At 31.9% G+C, this 17,292-nt stretch overlaps 2 protein-coding genes across 3 annotated transcripts in view; one reads left to right on the top strand and one right to left on the bottom strand.

Moving 5' to 3' along the window:
• The window catches only part of LOC143920193 (uncharacterized), a 38,070-nt gene that overhangs the window by 8,760 nt on the left and 12,018 nt on the right, over positions 1-17,292 (bottom strand). The window lies entirely within an intron of this gene.
• Positions 12,044-17,292, top strand: part of LOC143920192 (calmodulin-binding transcription activator 2-like) — a 328,881-nt gene continuing 323,632 nt past the window's right edge. For both annotated transcript variants that reach the window (XM_077442928.1, XM_077442927.1), the window contains exon 1: positions 12,044-12,422. The gene's annotated coding sequence lies outside the window, so the exon portion shown is untranslated. The remainder of the gene's footprint in view (positions 12,423-17,292) is intronic.

Below are 17,292 nucleotides of genomic sequence, written 5' to 3'. Positions count from 1 at the left end.
AAATAATTTTTACAATTCTCTGGTGCCATCCCTGAAATTTTATGTAGAATGCGGGCGATCGCCATGAAACTTTTAAAAACTGTCAATCTACGATGTTAATTGAATAATATGTTACTTAAATGATTAATTTACTTATAAAAACGTATCCCATGTTGTTTATTGTGTGATTTTGAATGCATAGTGCAATTTTTAATGATACACTTGCCCATCATGCGAGTAATATAAACAAACAGAGAAGTTTTTATCGGACATACGTCAACCACCAAGCATCAAATACGACTGACGCTAAAATTATTTGAAAAGGTCTGTGGACATTCCTCACTTGACTCCTAAGGCCACTTCTCTGGGTTTACCTATTAGGTCTTCCTGGTATATATGTATGTATAAAAATATAAAATAAAAATAAAAAATAAAAATATAAATCAGTATCTATTCTCACAAGTATACTGAGGCCAAAGTATGAGATATCATTTCAGTTCAAAACTTGGGATGTTTAATAAAATAAATACAAGGATACCAGCTAATACTAATACATGTATTTGAGACCGATACTTGAAAGTATCGATACAACTCTCAACGTACATATATGTAAGCCTTCAGATTAGGGTTCCCAATCGAATATATTTAAATATTCGAGTATTCGAAGTATTCATCTGATTTTTCAGCCATTCGTTATTCGAATATTTCATCAACTATTCGAATATTATTCGTGTATATATTATTTTATAAACTAAATAAACAAAATCAACATGAAAAGAGTGATGACGAAGAAGCCGACGATTATGAAGAAAATTAAATATATAATGGATATAATAGTGATAAAAATGAAGATAACGAAGAAGATGAAATGTCTACATATGAAGAAACGGATTTTTATTCATTAAATATGGAAATGTTTGAAGAAAATCACTTTTCGATCGATAATAATCTCTATGAAATTTTAGAAAACATCAGAAAAATAACACGAATATTTAAGAAGTCACCGGCGAAATATACATTTTTACAAGAAATCATAATGAAAAACGAAAATAAAAAATTGAAATTATTATTGGCTATGAAAACGAGGTGGAATTCAACGGCAACTATGATACATTTATTTATTTATTTATTTATTTAATAGTTTTGGACCATTGTGGCATTACAGGAAGAACCTAATGCGCCACAATGGCCTACATTTGAAAAAGATATAAAAACATGATATAAAAACAAGTAAACTGTAAATAAAGGAAAAAAGCAAAAGCAGAAAACATGGTAAAATAAAATAATAAAAAAAAGTAACAAAAGGAAAATAAAACATCATTCAGAGAGAAAAAAAAAATAACAAAAGTGTAAAAATTAAAAATAAAATCCATAAATCCCATTCTTTGTTTACACTGAACAAATTAAAATAGTATATAAAAATATACAAAGGAGAAAGAAAAAGTAAAATAAAATAAAACAAAATATGAATAAAAAATAAAATCACAACGAGGCCCAAATGGAAGAGAGTAGATTAAGATTCCACTCATTCATCACATGATAAGATGATTCATTCAAATTTATGCGTGGTACATACATACATATGTAATTTACTTTTTTTTTTAATTTTCGAATATTCGAATAGCTCTTGATTTACTATTCGATATTCGAATAGTTGAAGTCGACGAATATTTGGGATCCCTACTTCAGATGCCAACAGTTTTTGAGACAGTTTGACAAATTTTACTAGTAGGACTTAAGCTTTGGTTTAGAAGTTAGCGCTTGCCCGATGGAGCATTTGTTGATATTTTAAAGGTTTGGAGTTCGGTTCTGGAACTTTCCGAGTATTCTTTAGCACCAATGAGTTATAGAAATGTTGAAGTAAGCGCATTGGAGATCGCTTGGCAAATTGGCCGAGGCAAGTTCCCGAAAGTTCAATTTGGTGTAATTATGTACGGTTCGCGTGCCATGGTACAGATTGACACTTTTGTACCTCGCGTGTGCCTCCTCGACTACTCCAATGACAACTTTTGCTCTTCTTCTTTCAGCACACGCAAAATGTTCGTGTTCCACTTTTCGATGCTTCCCAATTAACTTTTGCAACCGTTCTCCAACCCGACCGACTGTTTAGTCAATGGAGGAGTAATTTGATAGAATCGCCTTACAGTCGTCCGCTCTTTATGTTTTCGGTAGTCGATAGACATGTCTGCTTTCAACAGATTGAATTATTCATTCGAGAGAGTTCAAAGAACAGGATTTGAATTTCTTATCGGAACGCCATCCAGGACAATGGAAGAATAATGAAGGACAACGGGAGACTTGTTTAATATTTGATCGGAAAGGCGGCGTTTGTTTGCCTTGTGCAGGGAACGGGAAGGAGAAAAAGTAAGGAACGGGAAGGGGAGACTTGTGTAAATTGATACGATCGTCAACTCTCATTTAACTTAAAAAGAAAACGCCCGTCTATTCCTATGAATTTTTCATCGTTGTGATAATTTTCACGCGTATCTAAAAATCCATTTCCCGTTGAAAAATTTGTTTCTTTTTCAACCATTTTTACACATCTATAGATTTCTCACAATTAACTTAAAAATGTAAATTTCAATATCAATTTTTAAGTAGCTTCATATGATATAATAAGCTACAACGTAGCTGACAATAGAACCGATCTAGCATGAGGTTTACGTTAAATGTACATGCTACCGCATTCGATCTGCGATAGCCAATTACATTTCGTTTCAGTTTCGCATTGCGTTTTGGTCAAGAAATATAACATTGTTCGTGCATATAGCGGTCGTTAGAATTTTACGTTTTGACTTCGTGTTTTGTGTTTTGCAATATTTACATTAATAAAATTTTAATATGAAATACGTGAGTTGTTGAAATTATTAATTTATTTATGGAATACGTATATATTTTTAATTAATGAAAATTTATATTTTTTAGATGATAAAAGTAATTGAAAACGTCATGTTATGTATAGAAAAAATTACAGTTATATTATAATATTATTAAAGACCAAGCATTGAATTACATACATACATATGTATATTAAGACCGGTGTGACGCTTTTGGGCAACTTGTCAGGTCACACTGGTCATTTTATTGTTATTATTATTTTAAAATAATAATAAATTAAATAAATAAATATTTAAATAATATTATACAATTAGATGTACATATGTATGATAATAATAATAAAACCTTTTTTTATTCCACACGATAGGGAGAATAATGCAATCTCCATCGTCCATATAAATAATATATCTAATATATAATTTCGAAAGAGACTTTGTATGTATGTAAGTATGTATATATCTTTGGTTGAGAATTTCGTAAATTCAAAATTTCTATGATGACGAGTCGATTTTTTTTTCGATTCAAATAAATTTAATAAAAAAAACAAATGGATATTTACTATAAGATTCACCATGATTACGCTGCTTGTATATTACAAACACTGAGCGAAGCCGGGTAAAACAGCTAGTAGATAATAAATACAATAGTATTGAATAATAATAGAAAATAAAGTAAAAAAAAAAAAATATATATATATATATATATATATATATATATATATATATATATATATATATATATATATATATATATATATATATATATATATATATATATATATATATATATATATATATATATATATATATATATATATATATATATATATATATATATATATATATATATATATATATATATATATATATATATACAGCAAAACAGCTAGTAGATAATAAATACAATAGTATTGAATAATAATAGAAAATAAAGTAAAAAAAAAAAAATATATATATATATATATATATATATATATATATATATATATATATATATATATATATATATATATATATATATATGTATACAGCAAAACTTACTGTTATATTATAATACAAGCTGCATTACCCGGCTTCGCTCGGTATTTGTAATATACACCACTTAAACATGACTAATCCAATAGTAAACATTTTATTAAATTTATTTAAATAGTTTTATTTTATATAAATTTATTTCAATACTCATTTGTTTTTTTTTATTAAATTAGCTGTCACGAGCAAACATACATATATACAAACATATGTCTCTTTCGAAATTATATGCATACCAGAATCCGGTGGCCCCTCCGGAGGCTTCGCCCCCTAGGGCAGAGCAACGTAACCTCTGGATATTCGCGGCACACATTGTTTACGACTCGTAGAGTTTGTCAGCTACGTACATACATACATATATATTTATTCCGTATATGCATAGGTGACAAAACGCTAACTAACATCGGTTTTCTCCCTCACACGCGATCTCACTCGCACGCATTAGGCCGAAGTGCTGTTCGGCGAACAAATATTGCCGCGGCACACAAGTTAAGATGCTCTGCCCTAGGGCTTCGCGCCTGGGGGCGGAGACTTCGAATACTTTGAGACGGCAGATCTGGATTAATTAATTAACAATCCAGTACTCTTCAGCAGCGTATTAACGCCGGCATTTAAACACAATTTCAAGCAATTACTAGTATTATACGTTTAATTTCGCTCTGCTACAAATCGCTGCAAACGACGAAGCTGCATGCTCATTTCATACTTTTGTCTCGATTTTTGCCTTTTTAAACTTGTTAGAAAGATCCAACTAAATTTTAATAATTGCCAATCATCAATGCACATCGAAATATCATCTGCGTAACCCAATGAATATCTAGTCTTTCGTACATGCTTAAATTGCAACAGTCGCTAATTTCGTCGAGATATCAAATACCGAAATGCAGCAGCGTCGTTTGCAGCGATTTGTAGCAAACCCTTTTAATTGATCAATTTATCTTACCTAATTGTTGTGACGGTTCCAATAAAATCAGCATCCCTCGCATATTCAGCTAGTTCGAATTTGTTAATTGATGCAAGCATATGCTTGTGTATATGTGCTTGCGGTTTTTAATTAATATATGTATAACTACATTGTACAATGTGTTCAGTTACGGTCTCCGAAACGAGCCAGAATGTTAAATTACAGAAAACACAAATATCGGAAGGCAAAGATCGAAAATCGAAAGATCAAAAAAAAAGGATGCATGGTAAACGATACATACTCACTTAATTTGCGCGAGCAGGGTACAACAGGAACAAGAGGAACAGGCTTTTCCTCCCGTATTCTGCACGCGCACATTAATACGGGAGGAAAAGCCTGTTCCTCTTGTTCCTGTTGTATCCTGCTCGCGCAAATTAAGTGAGTATGTTCCGTTTACCATGCACCCTTTTTTTTGATCTTTCGACTTAAGATCTTTCGATCTTCGATCTTTGCCTTCCGATATTTGCGTATTCTGTAATTTAACATTCTGGCTCGTCACGTAGACCCGTTCAGTTAGTTGTAGTGTTAATTTGGGGTGACATGCTATGGCCCATTCATATATGCTTTTGTTTTTTAAAAGCTACCAAAATACCTTAGACATGTTTGACTCATACCAATTAGAGAAAGACAATAGTTTTGTGTTGGGCAATTTAATCAGTGGTTGTCAACAGTGTTAAAACAGGGTGTAGGGTGTATTACCGATAGTATCATTGTCATCTCGGCTTTATGACGGTTCGTATTGTCTCAGTGGTAATTGATTCCTTTCAACCATTGTCGACCTCTTCATTTGGACAATATTACCCCCCCCCCCCGGCTTTGCTTAATCTTTCAGTAGCTTGTTACGGATCGAATGAATGAATAATGGCCCTTTGTCTCTCTGAAGGGCGCCTATAAAGATTTCAAACATCTCCCAAGTCCGTTGTGTTTGATCTTCAAACGCTCCGAAGCGGTCGTTCGAATTTTCATAACATAAAAATGTATTCAATGTATTCAACATCAAAGACGGAGTATTCAATGTTTTATTAGTCGAGGAAAGCATTGTATTTCAGTTTCAATTTTTTTTGGGTATAATAAATCATTTATAAATGAGATAAACGAAACAATTATGCTGAATCAATAACAAAGTGAAATTTGCTACGCAGTTAATGAGTAAAATACTAACCCTTGCACGCATTAAGTTTTTCTGGAGAAATTGCGTGTATATAATTAATTGCGCAAACAAATGATTATATTTTTACTTAATCTATGTACGTAGTAACAATAGACGAAGTTTTGTGATCATGTGAAAATTCGAACTCGAGATTTTGACTGATCTAGAAAAAATGTGTGTGTGTGTCTGTGTATTTTGAGGATTTTTTGAACACCGTTAGTCCTATCGAACCGAAACTTAGTATCTGTTACTAAAATTTTTATCAACACGACGTAAATTTTTTTCAAATTTTTAAGTTGACCGGAATTGGTACCTCCCCTTGTAGGTGTCCTCTTTTTTTTAAGTTTTTGAATTCAATTATCTCCCAAACCACTAACTGAATTGGATTAAATCTTTTTTACATGTAATAGAAATAATAATTTTTATAACCTTATTTTTTTTAAATATTTTTATCTGAACCGGAAGTAGTACTTTTACTCCAGAGAATCGAGGTTTTTTATGTGTTTCTCAGAAACCTTTTGGTTTATTGAACTAAAATTTCATATCTAGAAGTTTAAGCATAATACCAAGTTATATATAAAATTTGGTAAGCATCCCTCAACCGGAAGTGGCAGTTTACTCTTGTTTTATATAATGTTCATTTTTTTTTTCAAAAAAGTAATGGTTGAAATTGGAGTAATGGTGGAAAAACACTATGATAATAATATAATAATATTAAGTTTTTGATTTATAATTTACTAGCTGAACCCGGCATGCATTGCAATGCCACAATGACGCATGCAATAACCGTTCCCGTTGCGTTCCTGTTCCCGTTCTCGTTCCTGTTCCCGTTCCCATATGTCGGAAAAATGCAGGCAGCGAAAACATTTGAAATTATTTAATTAAATATGTTTGTTTATTTTACCCTAACAACGTAGGTCACGACGCAAAAACATTTGAAATTATTGCGTTGCAATGCCACTCATTCCCGTATTTTCCGTTTCCATTTCCGTTTATGGGCGATTTTTTACAGTAAGCTTCTCGGACATGCATACAACAAATCCTGAAAGTTCCATCGTAATCGGTTGAGTAGTTTAAGAGCCTATACGAGACAGACAAACAGACATTCAATTTTATATACATATGTATGTATATAGATTTATTTTAAGATTATATTTTTAATATTTTATTATTAGATTTTTTTAAGTAAGAAAATAATGATCAAATTAAATAGGTATTATTGAAAAATCTAAAAACATTACATTAAATAGCAAAAAAAAAAGCGATAGACGTTAGGTAATATTAATAATATAGTTATTTTTGGTCAAAATTTTGTGGAAAACTTCGATTTTTCCGACAAAAGCAATAAAAAATCTAAATATTTTTAATGACATAATGATTAATGCACTCATGGTATTCAAAAAAGATATAAATTAGTAATACATAATGATACATTCAGCATATTGTGTAATAAATTTCGTTTTCTGTAAGTGAAAATTTAGGGAAAACTCAAATGAGTAGACTTGGGTTAAATTTCGGTGCAATTGCAAATAGCAACCGACCGTTCCATTTGAGTTCAAAGGTTTTTCTAAGAAATTAATAATAGTGTGCCTTTTTTGAGACCATTGCATCGATGACTAGCCGCCCTATACTATTTATTGTCAACCTTTTTTTGCTCTCTTGCTTTGTAGGACAATAGTGAATCATTTTACCAACTAGGGAAGGTTCCAAATTTAAAACAATTCCCATAAACATTAAGAAGTTCAAAATTACCCACCGACCAAACAGCTCTGGCAATATCTCCGCCTATCATATCAACTCCAGGAGCCTTACCCCGACCTAGGCTATTAAAAATCGCACTAACTTCCTCGGAAGTCGGAAGATCTTCATAGCAACTAAGTTCAGAAACATGAGAAGCAAAATTACGGATACGAACGTGAGCAGGTAGATCATTGTCAAAGCGATCAACAGGGATAAGTGCATTCACACCGTTAAATAAGCACGCTGGACTCTTTTCGTGGGTGTAAAAAAGAGGCAATTTTATTGATGTTTGGCGGCTCCTAGCTCCTATAAAAAATAACTAATCAAAAAATATGAAACCACAGAAACATACTTATGGTGGATATCCATGGCATATTAAAAAATAATTTCTCTACTGCCATAATTGAGGAAGGGAGAAGTCTAATACGTTTTTATGGACAAGGCGCTGGTGTCCAGCCCTCTTAAGATCTTTCGATTTTCGATCTTTGGCTTCCGATATTTCCTTTTTCGACTTATATATTATTTATCGGTCTCCGTGACGAGCCAGAATGTTAAATTACAGAAAACGCAAATATCGGAAGGCAAAGATCGAAAATCGAAAGATCTTAAGTCAAAATATCAAAAAAAAAAAAATGGTGCATGGTAAACGGTACATACTCACTTAATTTGCGCGAGCAGGATACAACAGGAACAAGAGGAACAGGCTTTTCCTCCCGTATTAATGTGCGCGCGCAGAATACGGGAGGAAAAGCCGGTTCCTCTTGTTCCTGTTGTATCCTGCTCGCGCAAATTATGTGAGTATGTACCGTTTACCATGCACCCTTTTTTTTGATCTTTCGACTTAAGATCTTTCGATTTTCGATCTTTGCCTTCCGATATTTGTGTTTTCTGTAATTTAACATTCGGGCTCGTCACGTAGACCCATTATTTATATGGGCGTTGGGGATCGCACTATTCTCCCTATCGCCTAGAACAGTGCTACTCAAACTATGGTTCGTGGCCCATTACTGGTCCGTGCACTGGCGGTAGCCGGTCCGTGGGCAAAGAAGTAAATAAAAAATTAAAACAATAGCTTATGATAACCTTGCATCATCTCATCCATTTCATATAATAAATTATATAAAGACATGCCCTACAAACTCGAGATTATTCGGGATACTATGCAAAGATATAGGCGCGGATTGTAAACGACTATTATCGCATGCTGCCATACGTTAGTTGTCAAGGGATAACATAGGCGGTTCCAGAAAATGGTCAAGGAGGAGGCCATTTTGAAATTGAAAATAAAAAAATTAAAAATTATATGATTTTAGATTTGTTTAGATAACATTACAATATATGTAAATAATAGAAGATATGATACTTACATTGTTGTTATTTTTTTTTTAAGAAAACTACTATGATGTAAAAAATTATATCCATAAATGTATGTGTATTATATGAAAATATCAATATTATTTAAGCGTGTATTAAGCTCGCCCGTACACCGATACATCCAATAATGATCATACATCGCGGTACTAATATCAGAAAGTGAGGCATCGTTTATGATTTTGTGCAGTACGGTTTTCGATGGAATATGCCGAGTGGGCGAAGGAGGGGCGCGGGGGCAGCTAGAAGCTTGATCGGTACTGCACTCCCAACAGTATTATACACATTTCTTGTTGCGTTCGTGTGCGCGCAGCGCGCTCGACACGCTCCTCACTTTTCCTCATTTCTTCTGCACCTTTTGTCTTTCCTTCCACACCTCTTACACTTTCTACCTTTCTACACTTCCTTCTACACGTCACTTTAAGTATTTAAAATGGTATCAAAATCAAGAGAAGCTGAGCCAATGTTTTCAAGAACTTAAATATTCTTCCGAAAATACTGATAAAACAATAACAGATTCTACCAATTTACTGAATACAATTTTTTATTTTAGTCAGAACTTTTTCATAAGTTAATGCCGAATCTAAAAATTATTTATAACCAAATGGAATCTAGTAATATCGATGCATTTTCAATTAAAGAAAACTTAAAAAGTTTTACTAATGTCATTATATGTACAAATATGAGATTCTTAAAGCGAATAGAAGCCAAAAATATGTGATGCATATATTATCGCACATATTATCGGAGCCAAAAATATGTGCGATGTTATTATTAAGGATATAAAAGAAAGATATACTTTTTCTAATTATTTAATAAAGAAATTTTGAAGAGTACTGAAAGAAAATGCCAATGGAAGATCTACTACTAACCGTTGAATCATATCGAATGCTAGGAAAGAATATGGGTATTACCCATATCTCTACCCCACTCTTTTCCTTTTGGGCATGCTTGGGTATAATTCCCTTGAACTTCGGAGAAACTTCTCATTAATTCGTTTCGTTCTCCTGCTCTTACGTGGTAATACGTCATGCCCGTTGTTGCTGGAGCAGTTGGGACTTTATGTCCCTAATCACTATGTGCGTGGTAGACATCATCATTTGCTGGCTGTACCTCCTGCCCGCACAGTCCTTTTTCGAATGGCTCCTATTCCAAGAGCTATCCGACTTCTTAATGAAATCGTTGCTGCCGAGACTGAATGTGATATTTTCCACCTTAGTGAGCGTAAATTGTCGGAAATTACTTTAACCCATTTATCTGGTAGTCTGCGCTCATCATTGTTTTCATGATTGATTGTGATTTATGAGTGAAATTTTGATTAACTCTCTTCCATTTGGGCCTTACAGGGATGTTTTGTATTTGTAGTTGTTTCTTACATATTTATTGAAACTGGCTGTAGGTGCAAGGCATTCCTTATGCTATATTTTATTTGATATTTTTACTTTATCTGTTATTATTAAATGCTATTTTTTATGTTTATGTATGGATGTATTTATGTTTATGTTTAATTGTTATTTTGTTTTTTTTCTTTTTTGTGTTATATTTTTTGACCATTGTGGCGCTTTAGGAATTCCTGTTATGCCACAATGGTCTGTTTAAAATAAATAAATAAATAATAAAGAAAAACTTCAAACTGAATTAGAAGTGTTTTACTCAAGGAAAGAAATGCATAGTATTAATGATGTATTAATATTTTTAAAACTTATTTTTGAAAACAAAACTTATTCAAATTCTGCTAACAACTTCAACTGCCTCTGAGCCAGTACGGTGTTTTTCATCAATAAAAAGAATAAAGACATACATAGCCAGCAGCATAGCTCGGATGTTAAGCTTCTGCTTACCGTCAAGAAGGTGCCGGGTTCTTTCCCTGAATGAAAAATGAATTTTTCAGAGTATGCTGTTGGTCAGACCTGGATTTGTGACTCCAGGTTGATCGTTTCCTATCAGAGTTTGCCAATTTTCTCTGATTTCATTGTTGAAACGGTTCCCGGAAAAAAAAATTGGCTAAAAATCCTTCCTACCTACTATGTCACCAATATTTGAAATTTGATGGATGTACAATAAAAATTTATGTACAATTCATAGATGTCTCGTTAATTTGCGAGTTTTTTCAGTGTCTCGCAATTCAACGACTTATAATAAAAAAAAAATGCTGCATTTGTATTTGTAATTGGCCAGGAAGGCGCATTGGGATTTACCTGTAAGGCCTTCCTGGTATATATGTAAAATAAAAAAAAATATATAAGAAACACAATGGTTCAGGACAGATTGACAGCTTTGTCTATGCTGTAATTGAAAAAGAATGATAATGAACAGTGAAAAATTTAACGAAAAGGTGATAGACCTTTTTTCAAGAAAAAATGACAGAAGAATCAATTTTATAATGAAATAAAATACATATAATGTTTAATTTTGATCATTTTGATGTTAATAGTAAAATATAATCCAAATAAACATTTTTTTTATTTTTAATCAACCGCAGCACCCCCAGATATCTTATCCACGAGCCGCCATTGTACATACATAAACATTTTATTTAAAAATATGATGCTGGTCCGTGAGAATTACTGCAAAATATATGCTGTTCCGCCAACTGAAATAGTTTGAGTAGCACTGGCCTAGAATAAAAAGTTATTATTATTATTGTTATTAAACGGTAAGGCTTTTTTTACTTCCGGTATTTGAATGTATGTACATATGTAAAACTTTGGCCGTAAGTGTCGATTTGGAGCAATCTGTGGTAAGAATGAAATGTAATGCGGCACGACTTGAAATTCATCAAAGCGAAAACGCGCAAGCACGTGGGGGTTGGCAGGACTGGGACGCGCGCGTGTCGAGGAAATGTGTTTTGAAATAAACGCGAGGTGTGAGGGTTGGGTGGGTGGGAGGGGGGGTGGTGAGTGGTGGGTGGGTGGGGGGGGGGGTGAGGTGGTGTTGGTCTGGCGGGGCTGGCGAGGCGCGCGCACCGCCAGTGTCGGGCCGGTGGTGGTGCGAGTCGGTCGCGTCCCGTGGACTCCGCAACCCTCCCGCTCGCCCCTCGAAGTTAGGGCCGCGCACGCGCCCCGTCATCTCGACTCGCGCTCACGACGTTGTTTGTTGTTGTCGACCGGCGGCGGATGTCGCGGATCGATCGCGCCATCGCCCTGTCTCCATCTTCACCAGCCTCTTCCGCCCCGTCCGGCTCTTCCGGCTCTTTCGGCTCTTTCGGCTCGTCCGCCCCGCCCGCCGCGGCCTCCGCAGCCTCCGCCTCGAGCCCCCTCGCCTCGGCCTCCGCCCCGGCCTCCAACTGCCTCCGCCTCCGACACAAAGGACCGGCCTCGATCAATGCCATCCGCTCTCTGCCTCTGAGGTGAGCCTCTTTGCCACTACCCTCGCCTCACCTCACCTCACCTCACCTCACCTACCACCACCCCCCATCTCACCTCACCTCACATCACATCACCTCATACCCTCCACTGCACGTGGGTCTTTGACACACTTTTCACTTCACAATTAACCGCTTTCCTTTTCAAATTTCAAATCTACCAACTACATATGTATATACATACAAAACACAAATTTCACTTTTTAATAAATCGGGTCAGTTGGTTTTTCATGTGAAATTACGAATTTTCCGGTACGAAAATGTTTCATTTTCATTTTCAGCTTCGTCGTAACAATTTTTCAATATTTTATATGTATTACGAGATTTAACTAATAAATTTAAATTTAATAATTTTCGTATAGTTCGTCCAACTGATCAATGGTTAATATAAATAAAAAAAAATATATGTTTACTAATTATCAATCGAATTCAGTATATCGAAATCATGAATTTTCCAGTAACAAAATACCTTATTTCAATATTTTAGCTTCGTCGAGACAATTTTTTAATATTTTATATACGTATTATGAGATTTAACTGAAGTGCCTTTTAAATGATTTGAATATTTGTTAATTACATATTTCGGTTGAATTCAATTGTTTTTTTTTTCGTATAGTTCGTCCAACTGATCAATAGTTAATATAAATTTTTATGTTTACTTATTATTAATCGAATTGTTTTACGTGTAATGTAAATTTTCAGTATATTGAAATCATGAATTTTCCAGTAACAAAATACCTGATTTCAATTTTCAGCTTCGTCGTAATAATTTTTCAATATTTTATATACGTATTATGGGATTTAACTGAAGTGCCTTTTGACTGATTTGAATATTTGTTAATTACCTATTTCGGTTGAATTCAATTGTTTTTTTTTCGTATAGTTCGTCCGACTGATCAATAATTAATATAGATGTTTATGTTTACTAATTATTAATCGGATTGTTTTACGTATAATGTAAATTTTTAGTATATCGAAATCACGAATTTTCAGCTTCGTCGTGACAATTTTTCAATATTTTATATACGTATTACGATATTAAACTGCGTATGACTGATTTGAATATTTATTAATAATTTCAGTTTTTTTTCGTATAGTTCGTCCGAATGATCAATAGTTGATATAAATGTTTATGTTTACTAATCATTAATCGAATTGTTTTACGTATAATTTTAATTTTCAGTATATCGAAATCATGAATTTCCCAGTAACCAAATACCCAATTTTTCAATATTTTTATTACATTTATCAAGATGAGATTTAACGGTGCGTTTGATTAATTTGAATATTTATTAATAAATTCTGTGAAATTCAATTGTTTTTTCATATAGTTCGTCTGACTGATCGATCTGACTAGTTTTACTTACTTATAATGTCAATTTTAAGTATGTCGAAATCATGAATTTTCCAACTACTTCCGAACTACATAATTTCAATTTTCAGCTTCATCATAACAATTTTTTAATATTATTATTACATTTTAACGTGAGATTTAATTATAGTACGTTTGACTGATTTGAATAATATTGATAATTTCTGTTAAATTCAATTGTTTTTTCGTATAGTTATTTATATCCGATTGTAGGTAACATAAGTTTTTACTAATCGTTAATTGAATAGTTTTTCGTATAATGTCAATTTTCAGTATATCACAATCACGAATTTTCCAGTACCAAACTTAATTTCCAATCAAATTTTAATTTCCGGTTTCATCACAACAAATTTTCAATCAATTTAAATATGTAAACATCAATTATTACTGAATATTCAAACCATTAGAATGAATTAGTCAAATTTTGCTAATTTCAATTGTTTTTTCGTATGATCCGTTTGACTGCTCCGAATCTTTACTAATCATGTTGAATAGTTTTTTGTAGAAAGAAAATTTTCAATCACGAATTTTCTATTACCAAACCTAATTTTAATTTCCAGCCTAATCATTAACAAAATTTCAATACAATTGAAATAAACATAAATAATTACTGAATATTCAAACCATTCGAACGAATTATAGTCAAATTTTGCTTATTTCAGTTTAATTCAATGGTTTTTTTTCGTGTAGTGTGTTCGACTGATTCGAATTTTTACTTATCGGCTCAATTGGTTTTTCGTACAGTCAATTTCCGGTATAGCGATTCACGAGATTTTCAATACACAGCTACATAACATCTGTGTTCATTCTCAATATAATTGAATTATACCGAAATAATTAATGAATATTCAAACCATTCGATTGAAGTAAGGATAGCCAAAGAAATAAATAAACTAAAAATTGGAGATACTAGATATGCCGTATAATTCGAACCATTAGGAAATAAACTCTATATAAATATCTTAATTGCATCAATAAGAGGCTGCTCAAACCAAACAATCCTTGCCAAAATTTGACTACAGTTAAATTTCGCTACACCGAAATTACGAATTTTCGAGTAGAAAACTATGTAAATAACACATTTTGAATACTGATATTCAACAACTATAGCGAGATTTGATTATAGTCCGTTTGATTGATTCGAATGTTTATTGATGATTCCGAAGAAATGTATATTTTTTTGATTTGGTCGTTTGGACTAATCATGTCGATTGATTTTTCGTATAGGTACACAAAATTCGCTTAAATGAAATTACGATTAGTTATTTAATATTGATTTCCAGCTTCGTTTTAACAAATTAATAAATTAAAGTACGTTTGATTTGAAAATTTATTATTTTTTTTCAGTATAATTTATGACAACAGTTTCATATTTCAAAATCGGCGATTTATCGATTGAAAACGGATTTAAAGGTATTTAAATGATATAAATTCTTTTGGCAATATAAATACAATCATAAAAATACATACATATATCGATGTATATAGTCTTAGACTTTTGTACAAGAACATTGTGCAAAATTTTGACTTGTTACAAATAAGCCATATAATAAGTTTGTTTTTATTTTTAAGCCATTTCTACATTATTATTAAAATATCTTATTGTAAAATATATCAGGGCTACTTTCGTATAGTAAGTCCGAGGGCGTAGATTTTTATTTATTTAATTTTTTTCGTATAGAATGTTAAGACATTCCTGGCGGAGCCTAATTTTATTATTAGCACATTATTATCATTCGTCTTTAATATCATGTAACTATTAAATCGATTTTATATATTTTATTAAATTAAATATCTTTTTGAAGCATTCCATGACATCAATATAAAATTTGTTCCTATTTTTTTTAGATGAACGAGACGATTTTCTGTCGAATATATATGTACACAGATATTTAGGTTTAATTTTCAATTTAATTTAATATATAAAAAAAATAATAGTTAAATCGTGTTAATTATTGAATAATTAACTTGAATTGGGCGGTATATTCAGTTTAAATAATGAATTATCAGAATCATTATGAATTATGGATGCAATTTGTCGTCTTAAAATACACAAGTCACATTATCACGTTTGTATAATTCAAAATTAGAATGATGGAATCACATTGTTACTAATTTTAGTATATTTACTAATTGCCAAGGCCAAGTTAAAAATATAGATGTTGTTCACTATCGCGTATAATAATTTTTGGGCATATTTTTAATAAAAGACTTTCAATGTATGTACTAATATTTAAATAACTTTTTCGTATGACACATTTGACAGAATGGTTTTGTGTCGTGTTTTGTTTTAAATTTGCAGAAAATACGACGTAATTTTTTTTTCTGTAACTCTCGATTTTGCGATTGCCGGGAATGCTTAATGAAATTTATATATATGTATATATATTTTTTTTCTTTGAATTGCAATTGTGACATTGAAATATTATACAAATAATTGATCTATTGTTAAACACTCATCCGGTGATTAGAAATTTTAATGTCATATTTGTCGGTGTAATTAATGGTAATTTGTCATATTGGAATATTGCACAATTTTCAATTTATTAATGAAATATGTTATTCGCACTCGTGTAGTTGCATGTTTGTATATATGTATGTATAATATAATATATACGTTTATTCTTTTTTTCAACAATATTAAATGTACTAAAATAGCTATTTATTCGTATTCAAAAATTTTCAACTGTTTCTTGGCATCTTTTGATAAATCGATTTGAAATTTTCAAATGATATAATTTTTCATTTTCTATCTATTGAATGTTATATTTCAATTATAGAAACAGTTTTAAATACTACGAATTATTCAATTCTATATGCGATATATTGATTTTAACTTTTCTTTCACATTCTCCATCTGTTCCGTGTATTATATACATAATTATAAAAAAATTATATTTCATAAATTATTTAAACGTGATAAAATACCAGTTTTCGAAATTGGACTATTAATAATATATATTTGTACACTGTCTAGAATCGTATATATATGTATATATTAATTTCTTTTTCATTTTAAGTTGAAACAATTCATTAGGCGTAATCTTTAAATCTGCATTTTCCACACACTTTTCGTGAAAATATACAAAAAAAAAAACAAACAAACGTGCGACAATTTGGAACAATTTAAATTCAAATTTTCACACAATGACCAATGTGGCAAATTTGCAAGTCAGCATTTGTAAACGTCGTATGCTTTCATTTTGTTTTTCCTCACGGTTTTCCGATAACGTCACAACGCGTATTTAAAAATCTTTAATTAATACACGTCACAGTTAAACCATTGATATATTATTAATAATATTACTGGAAAAATTAAAAAATGAATTTGTGAAGTGTTGGCCCGAAGGTTCTTGGAAACAATTCCCATTTAGAACGATTTCATTTCCGACAACAGATGACCTACATATAAATGTATGTATTTTACCGTCGAATCAATTTTCTCTTTCGAAAACATTCGATTTGTAATAGCAAAAGTTGTGA

This window comes from Arctopsyche grandis, chromosome 12 (assembly GCF_051622035.1).
Source record: "Arctopsyche grandis isolate Sample6627 chromosome 12, ASM5162203v2, whole genome shotgun sequence".
Classification (NCBI taxonomy): Eukaryota; Metazoa; Arthropoda; class Insecta; order Trichoptera; family Hydropsychidae; genus Arctopsyche; species Arctopsyche grandis.
The sequence above is the reverse complement of the archived record's forward strand: the minus strand, read 5'-3'. Positions and strand labels throughout refer to the sequence as shown.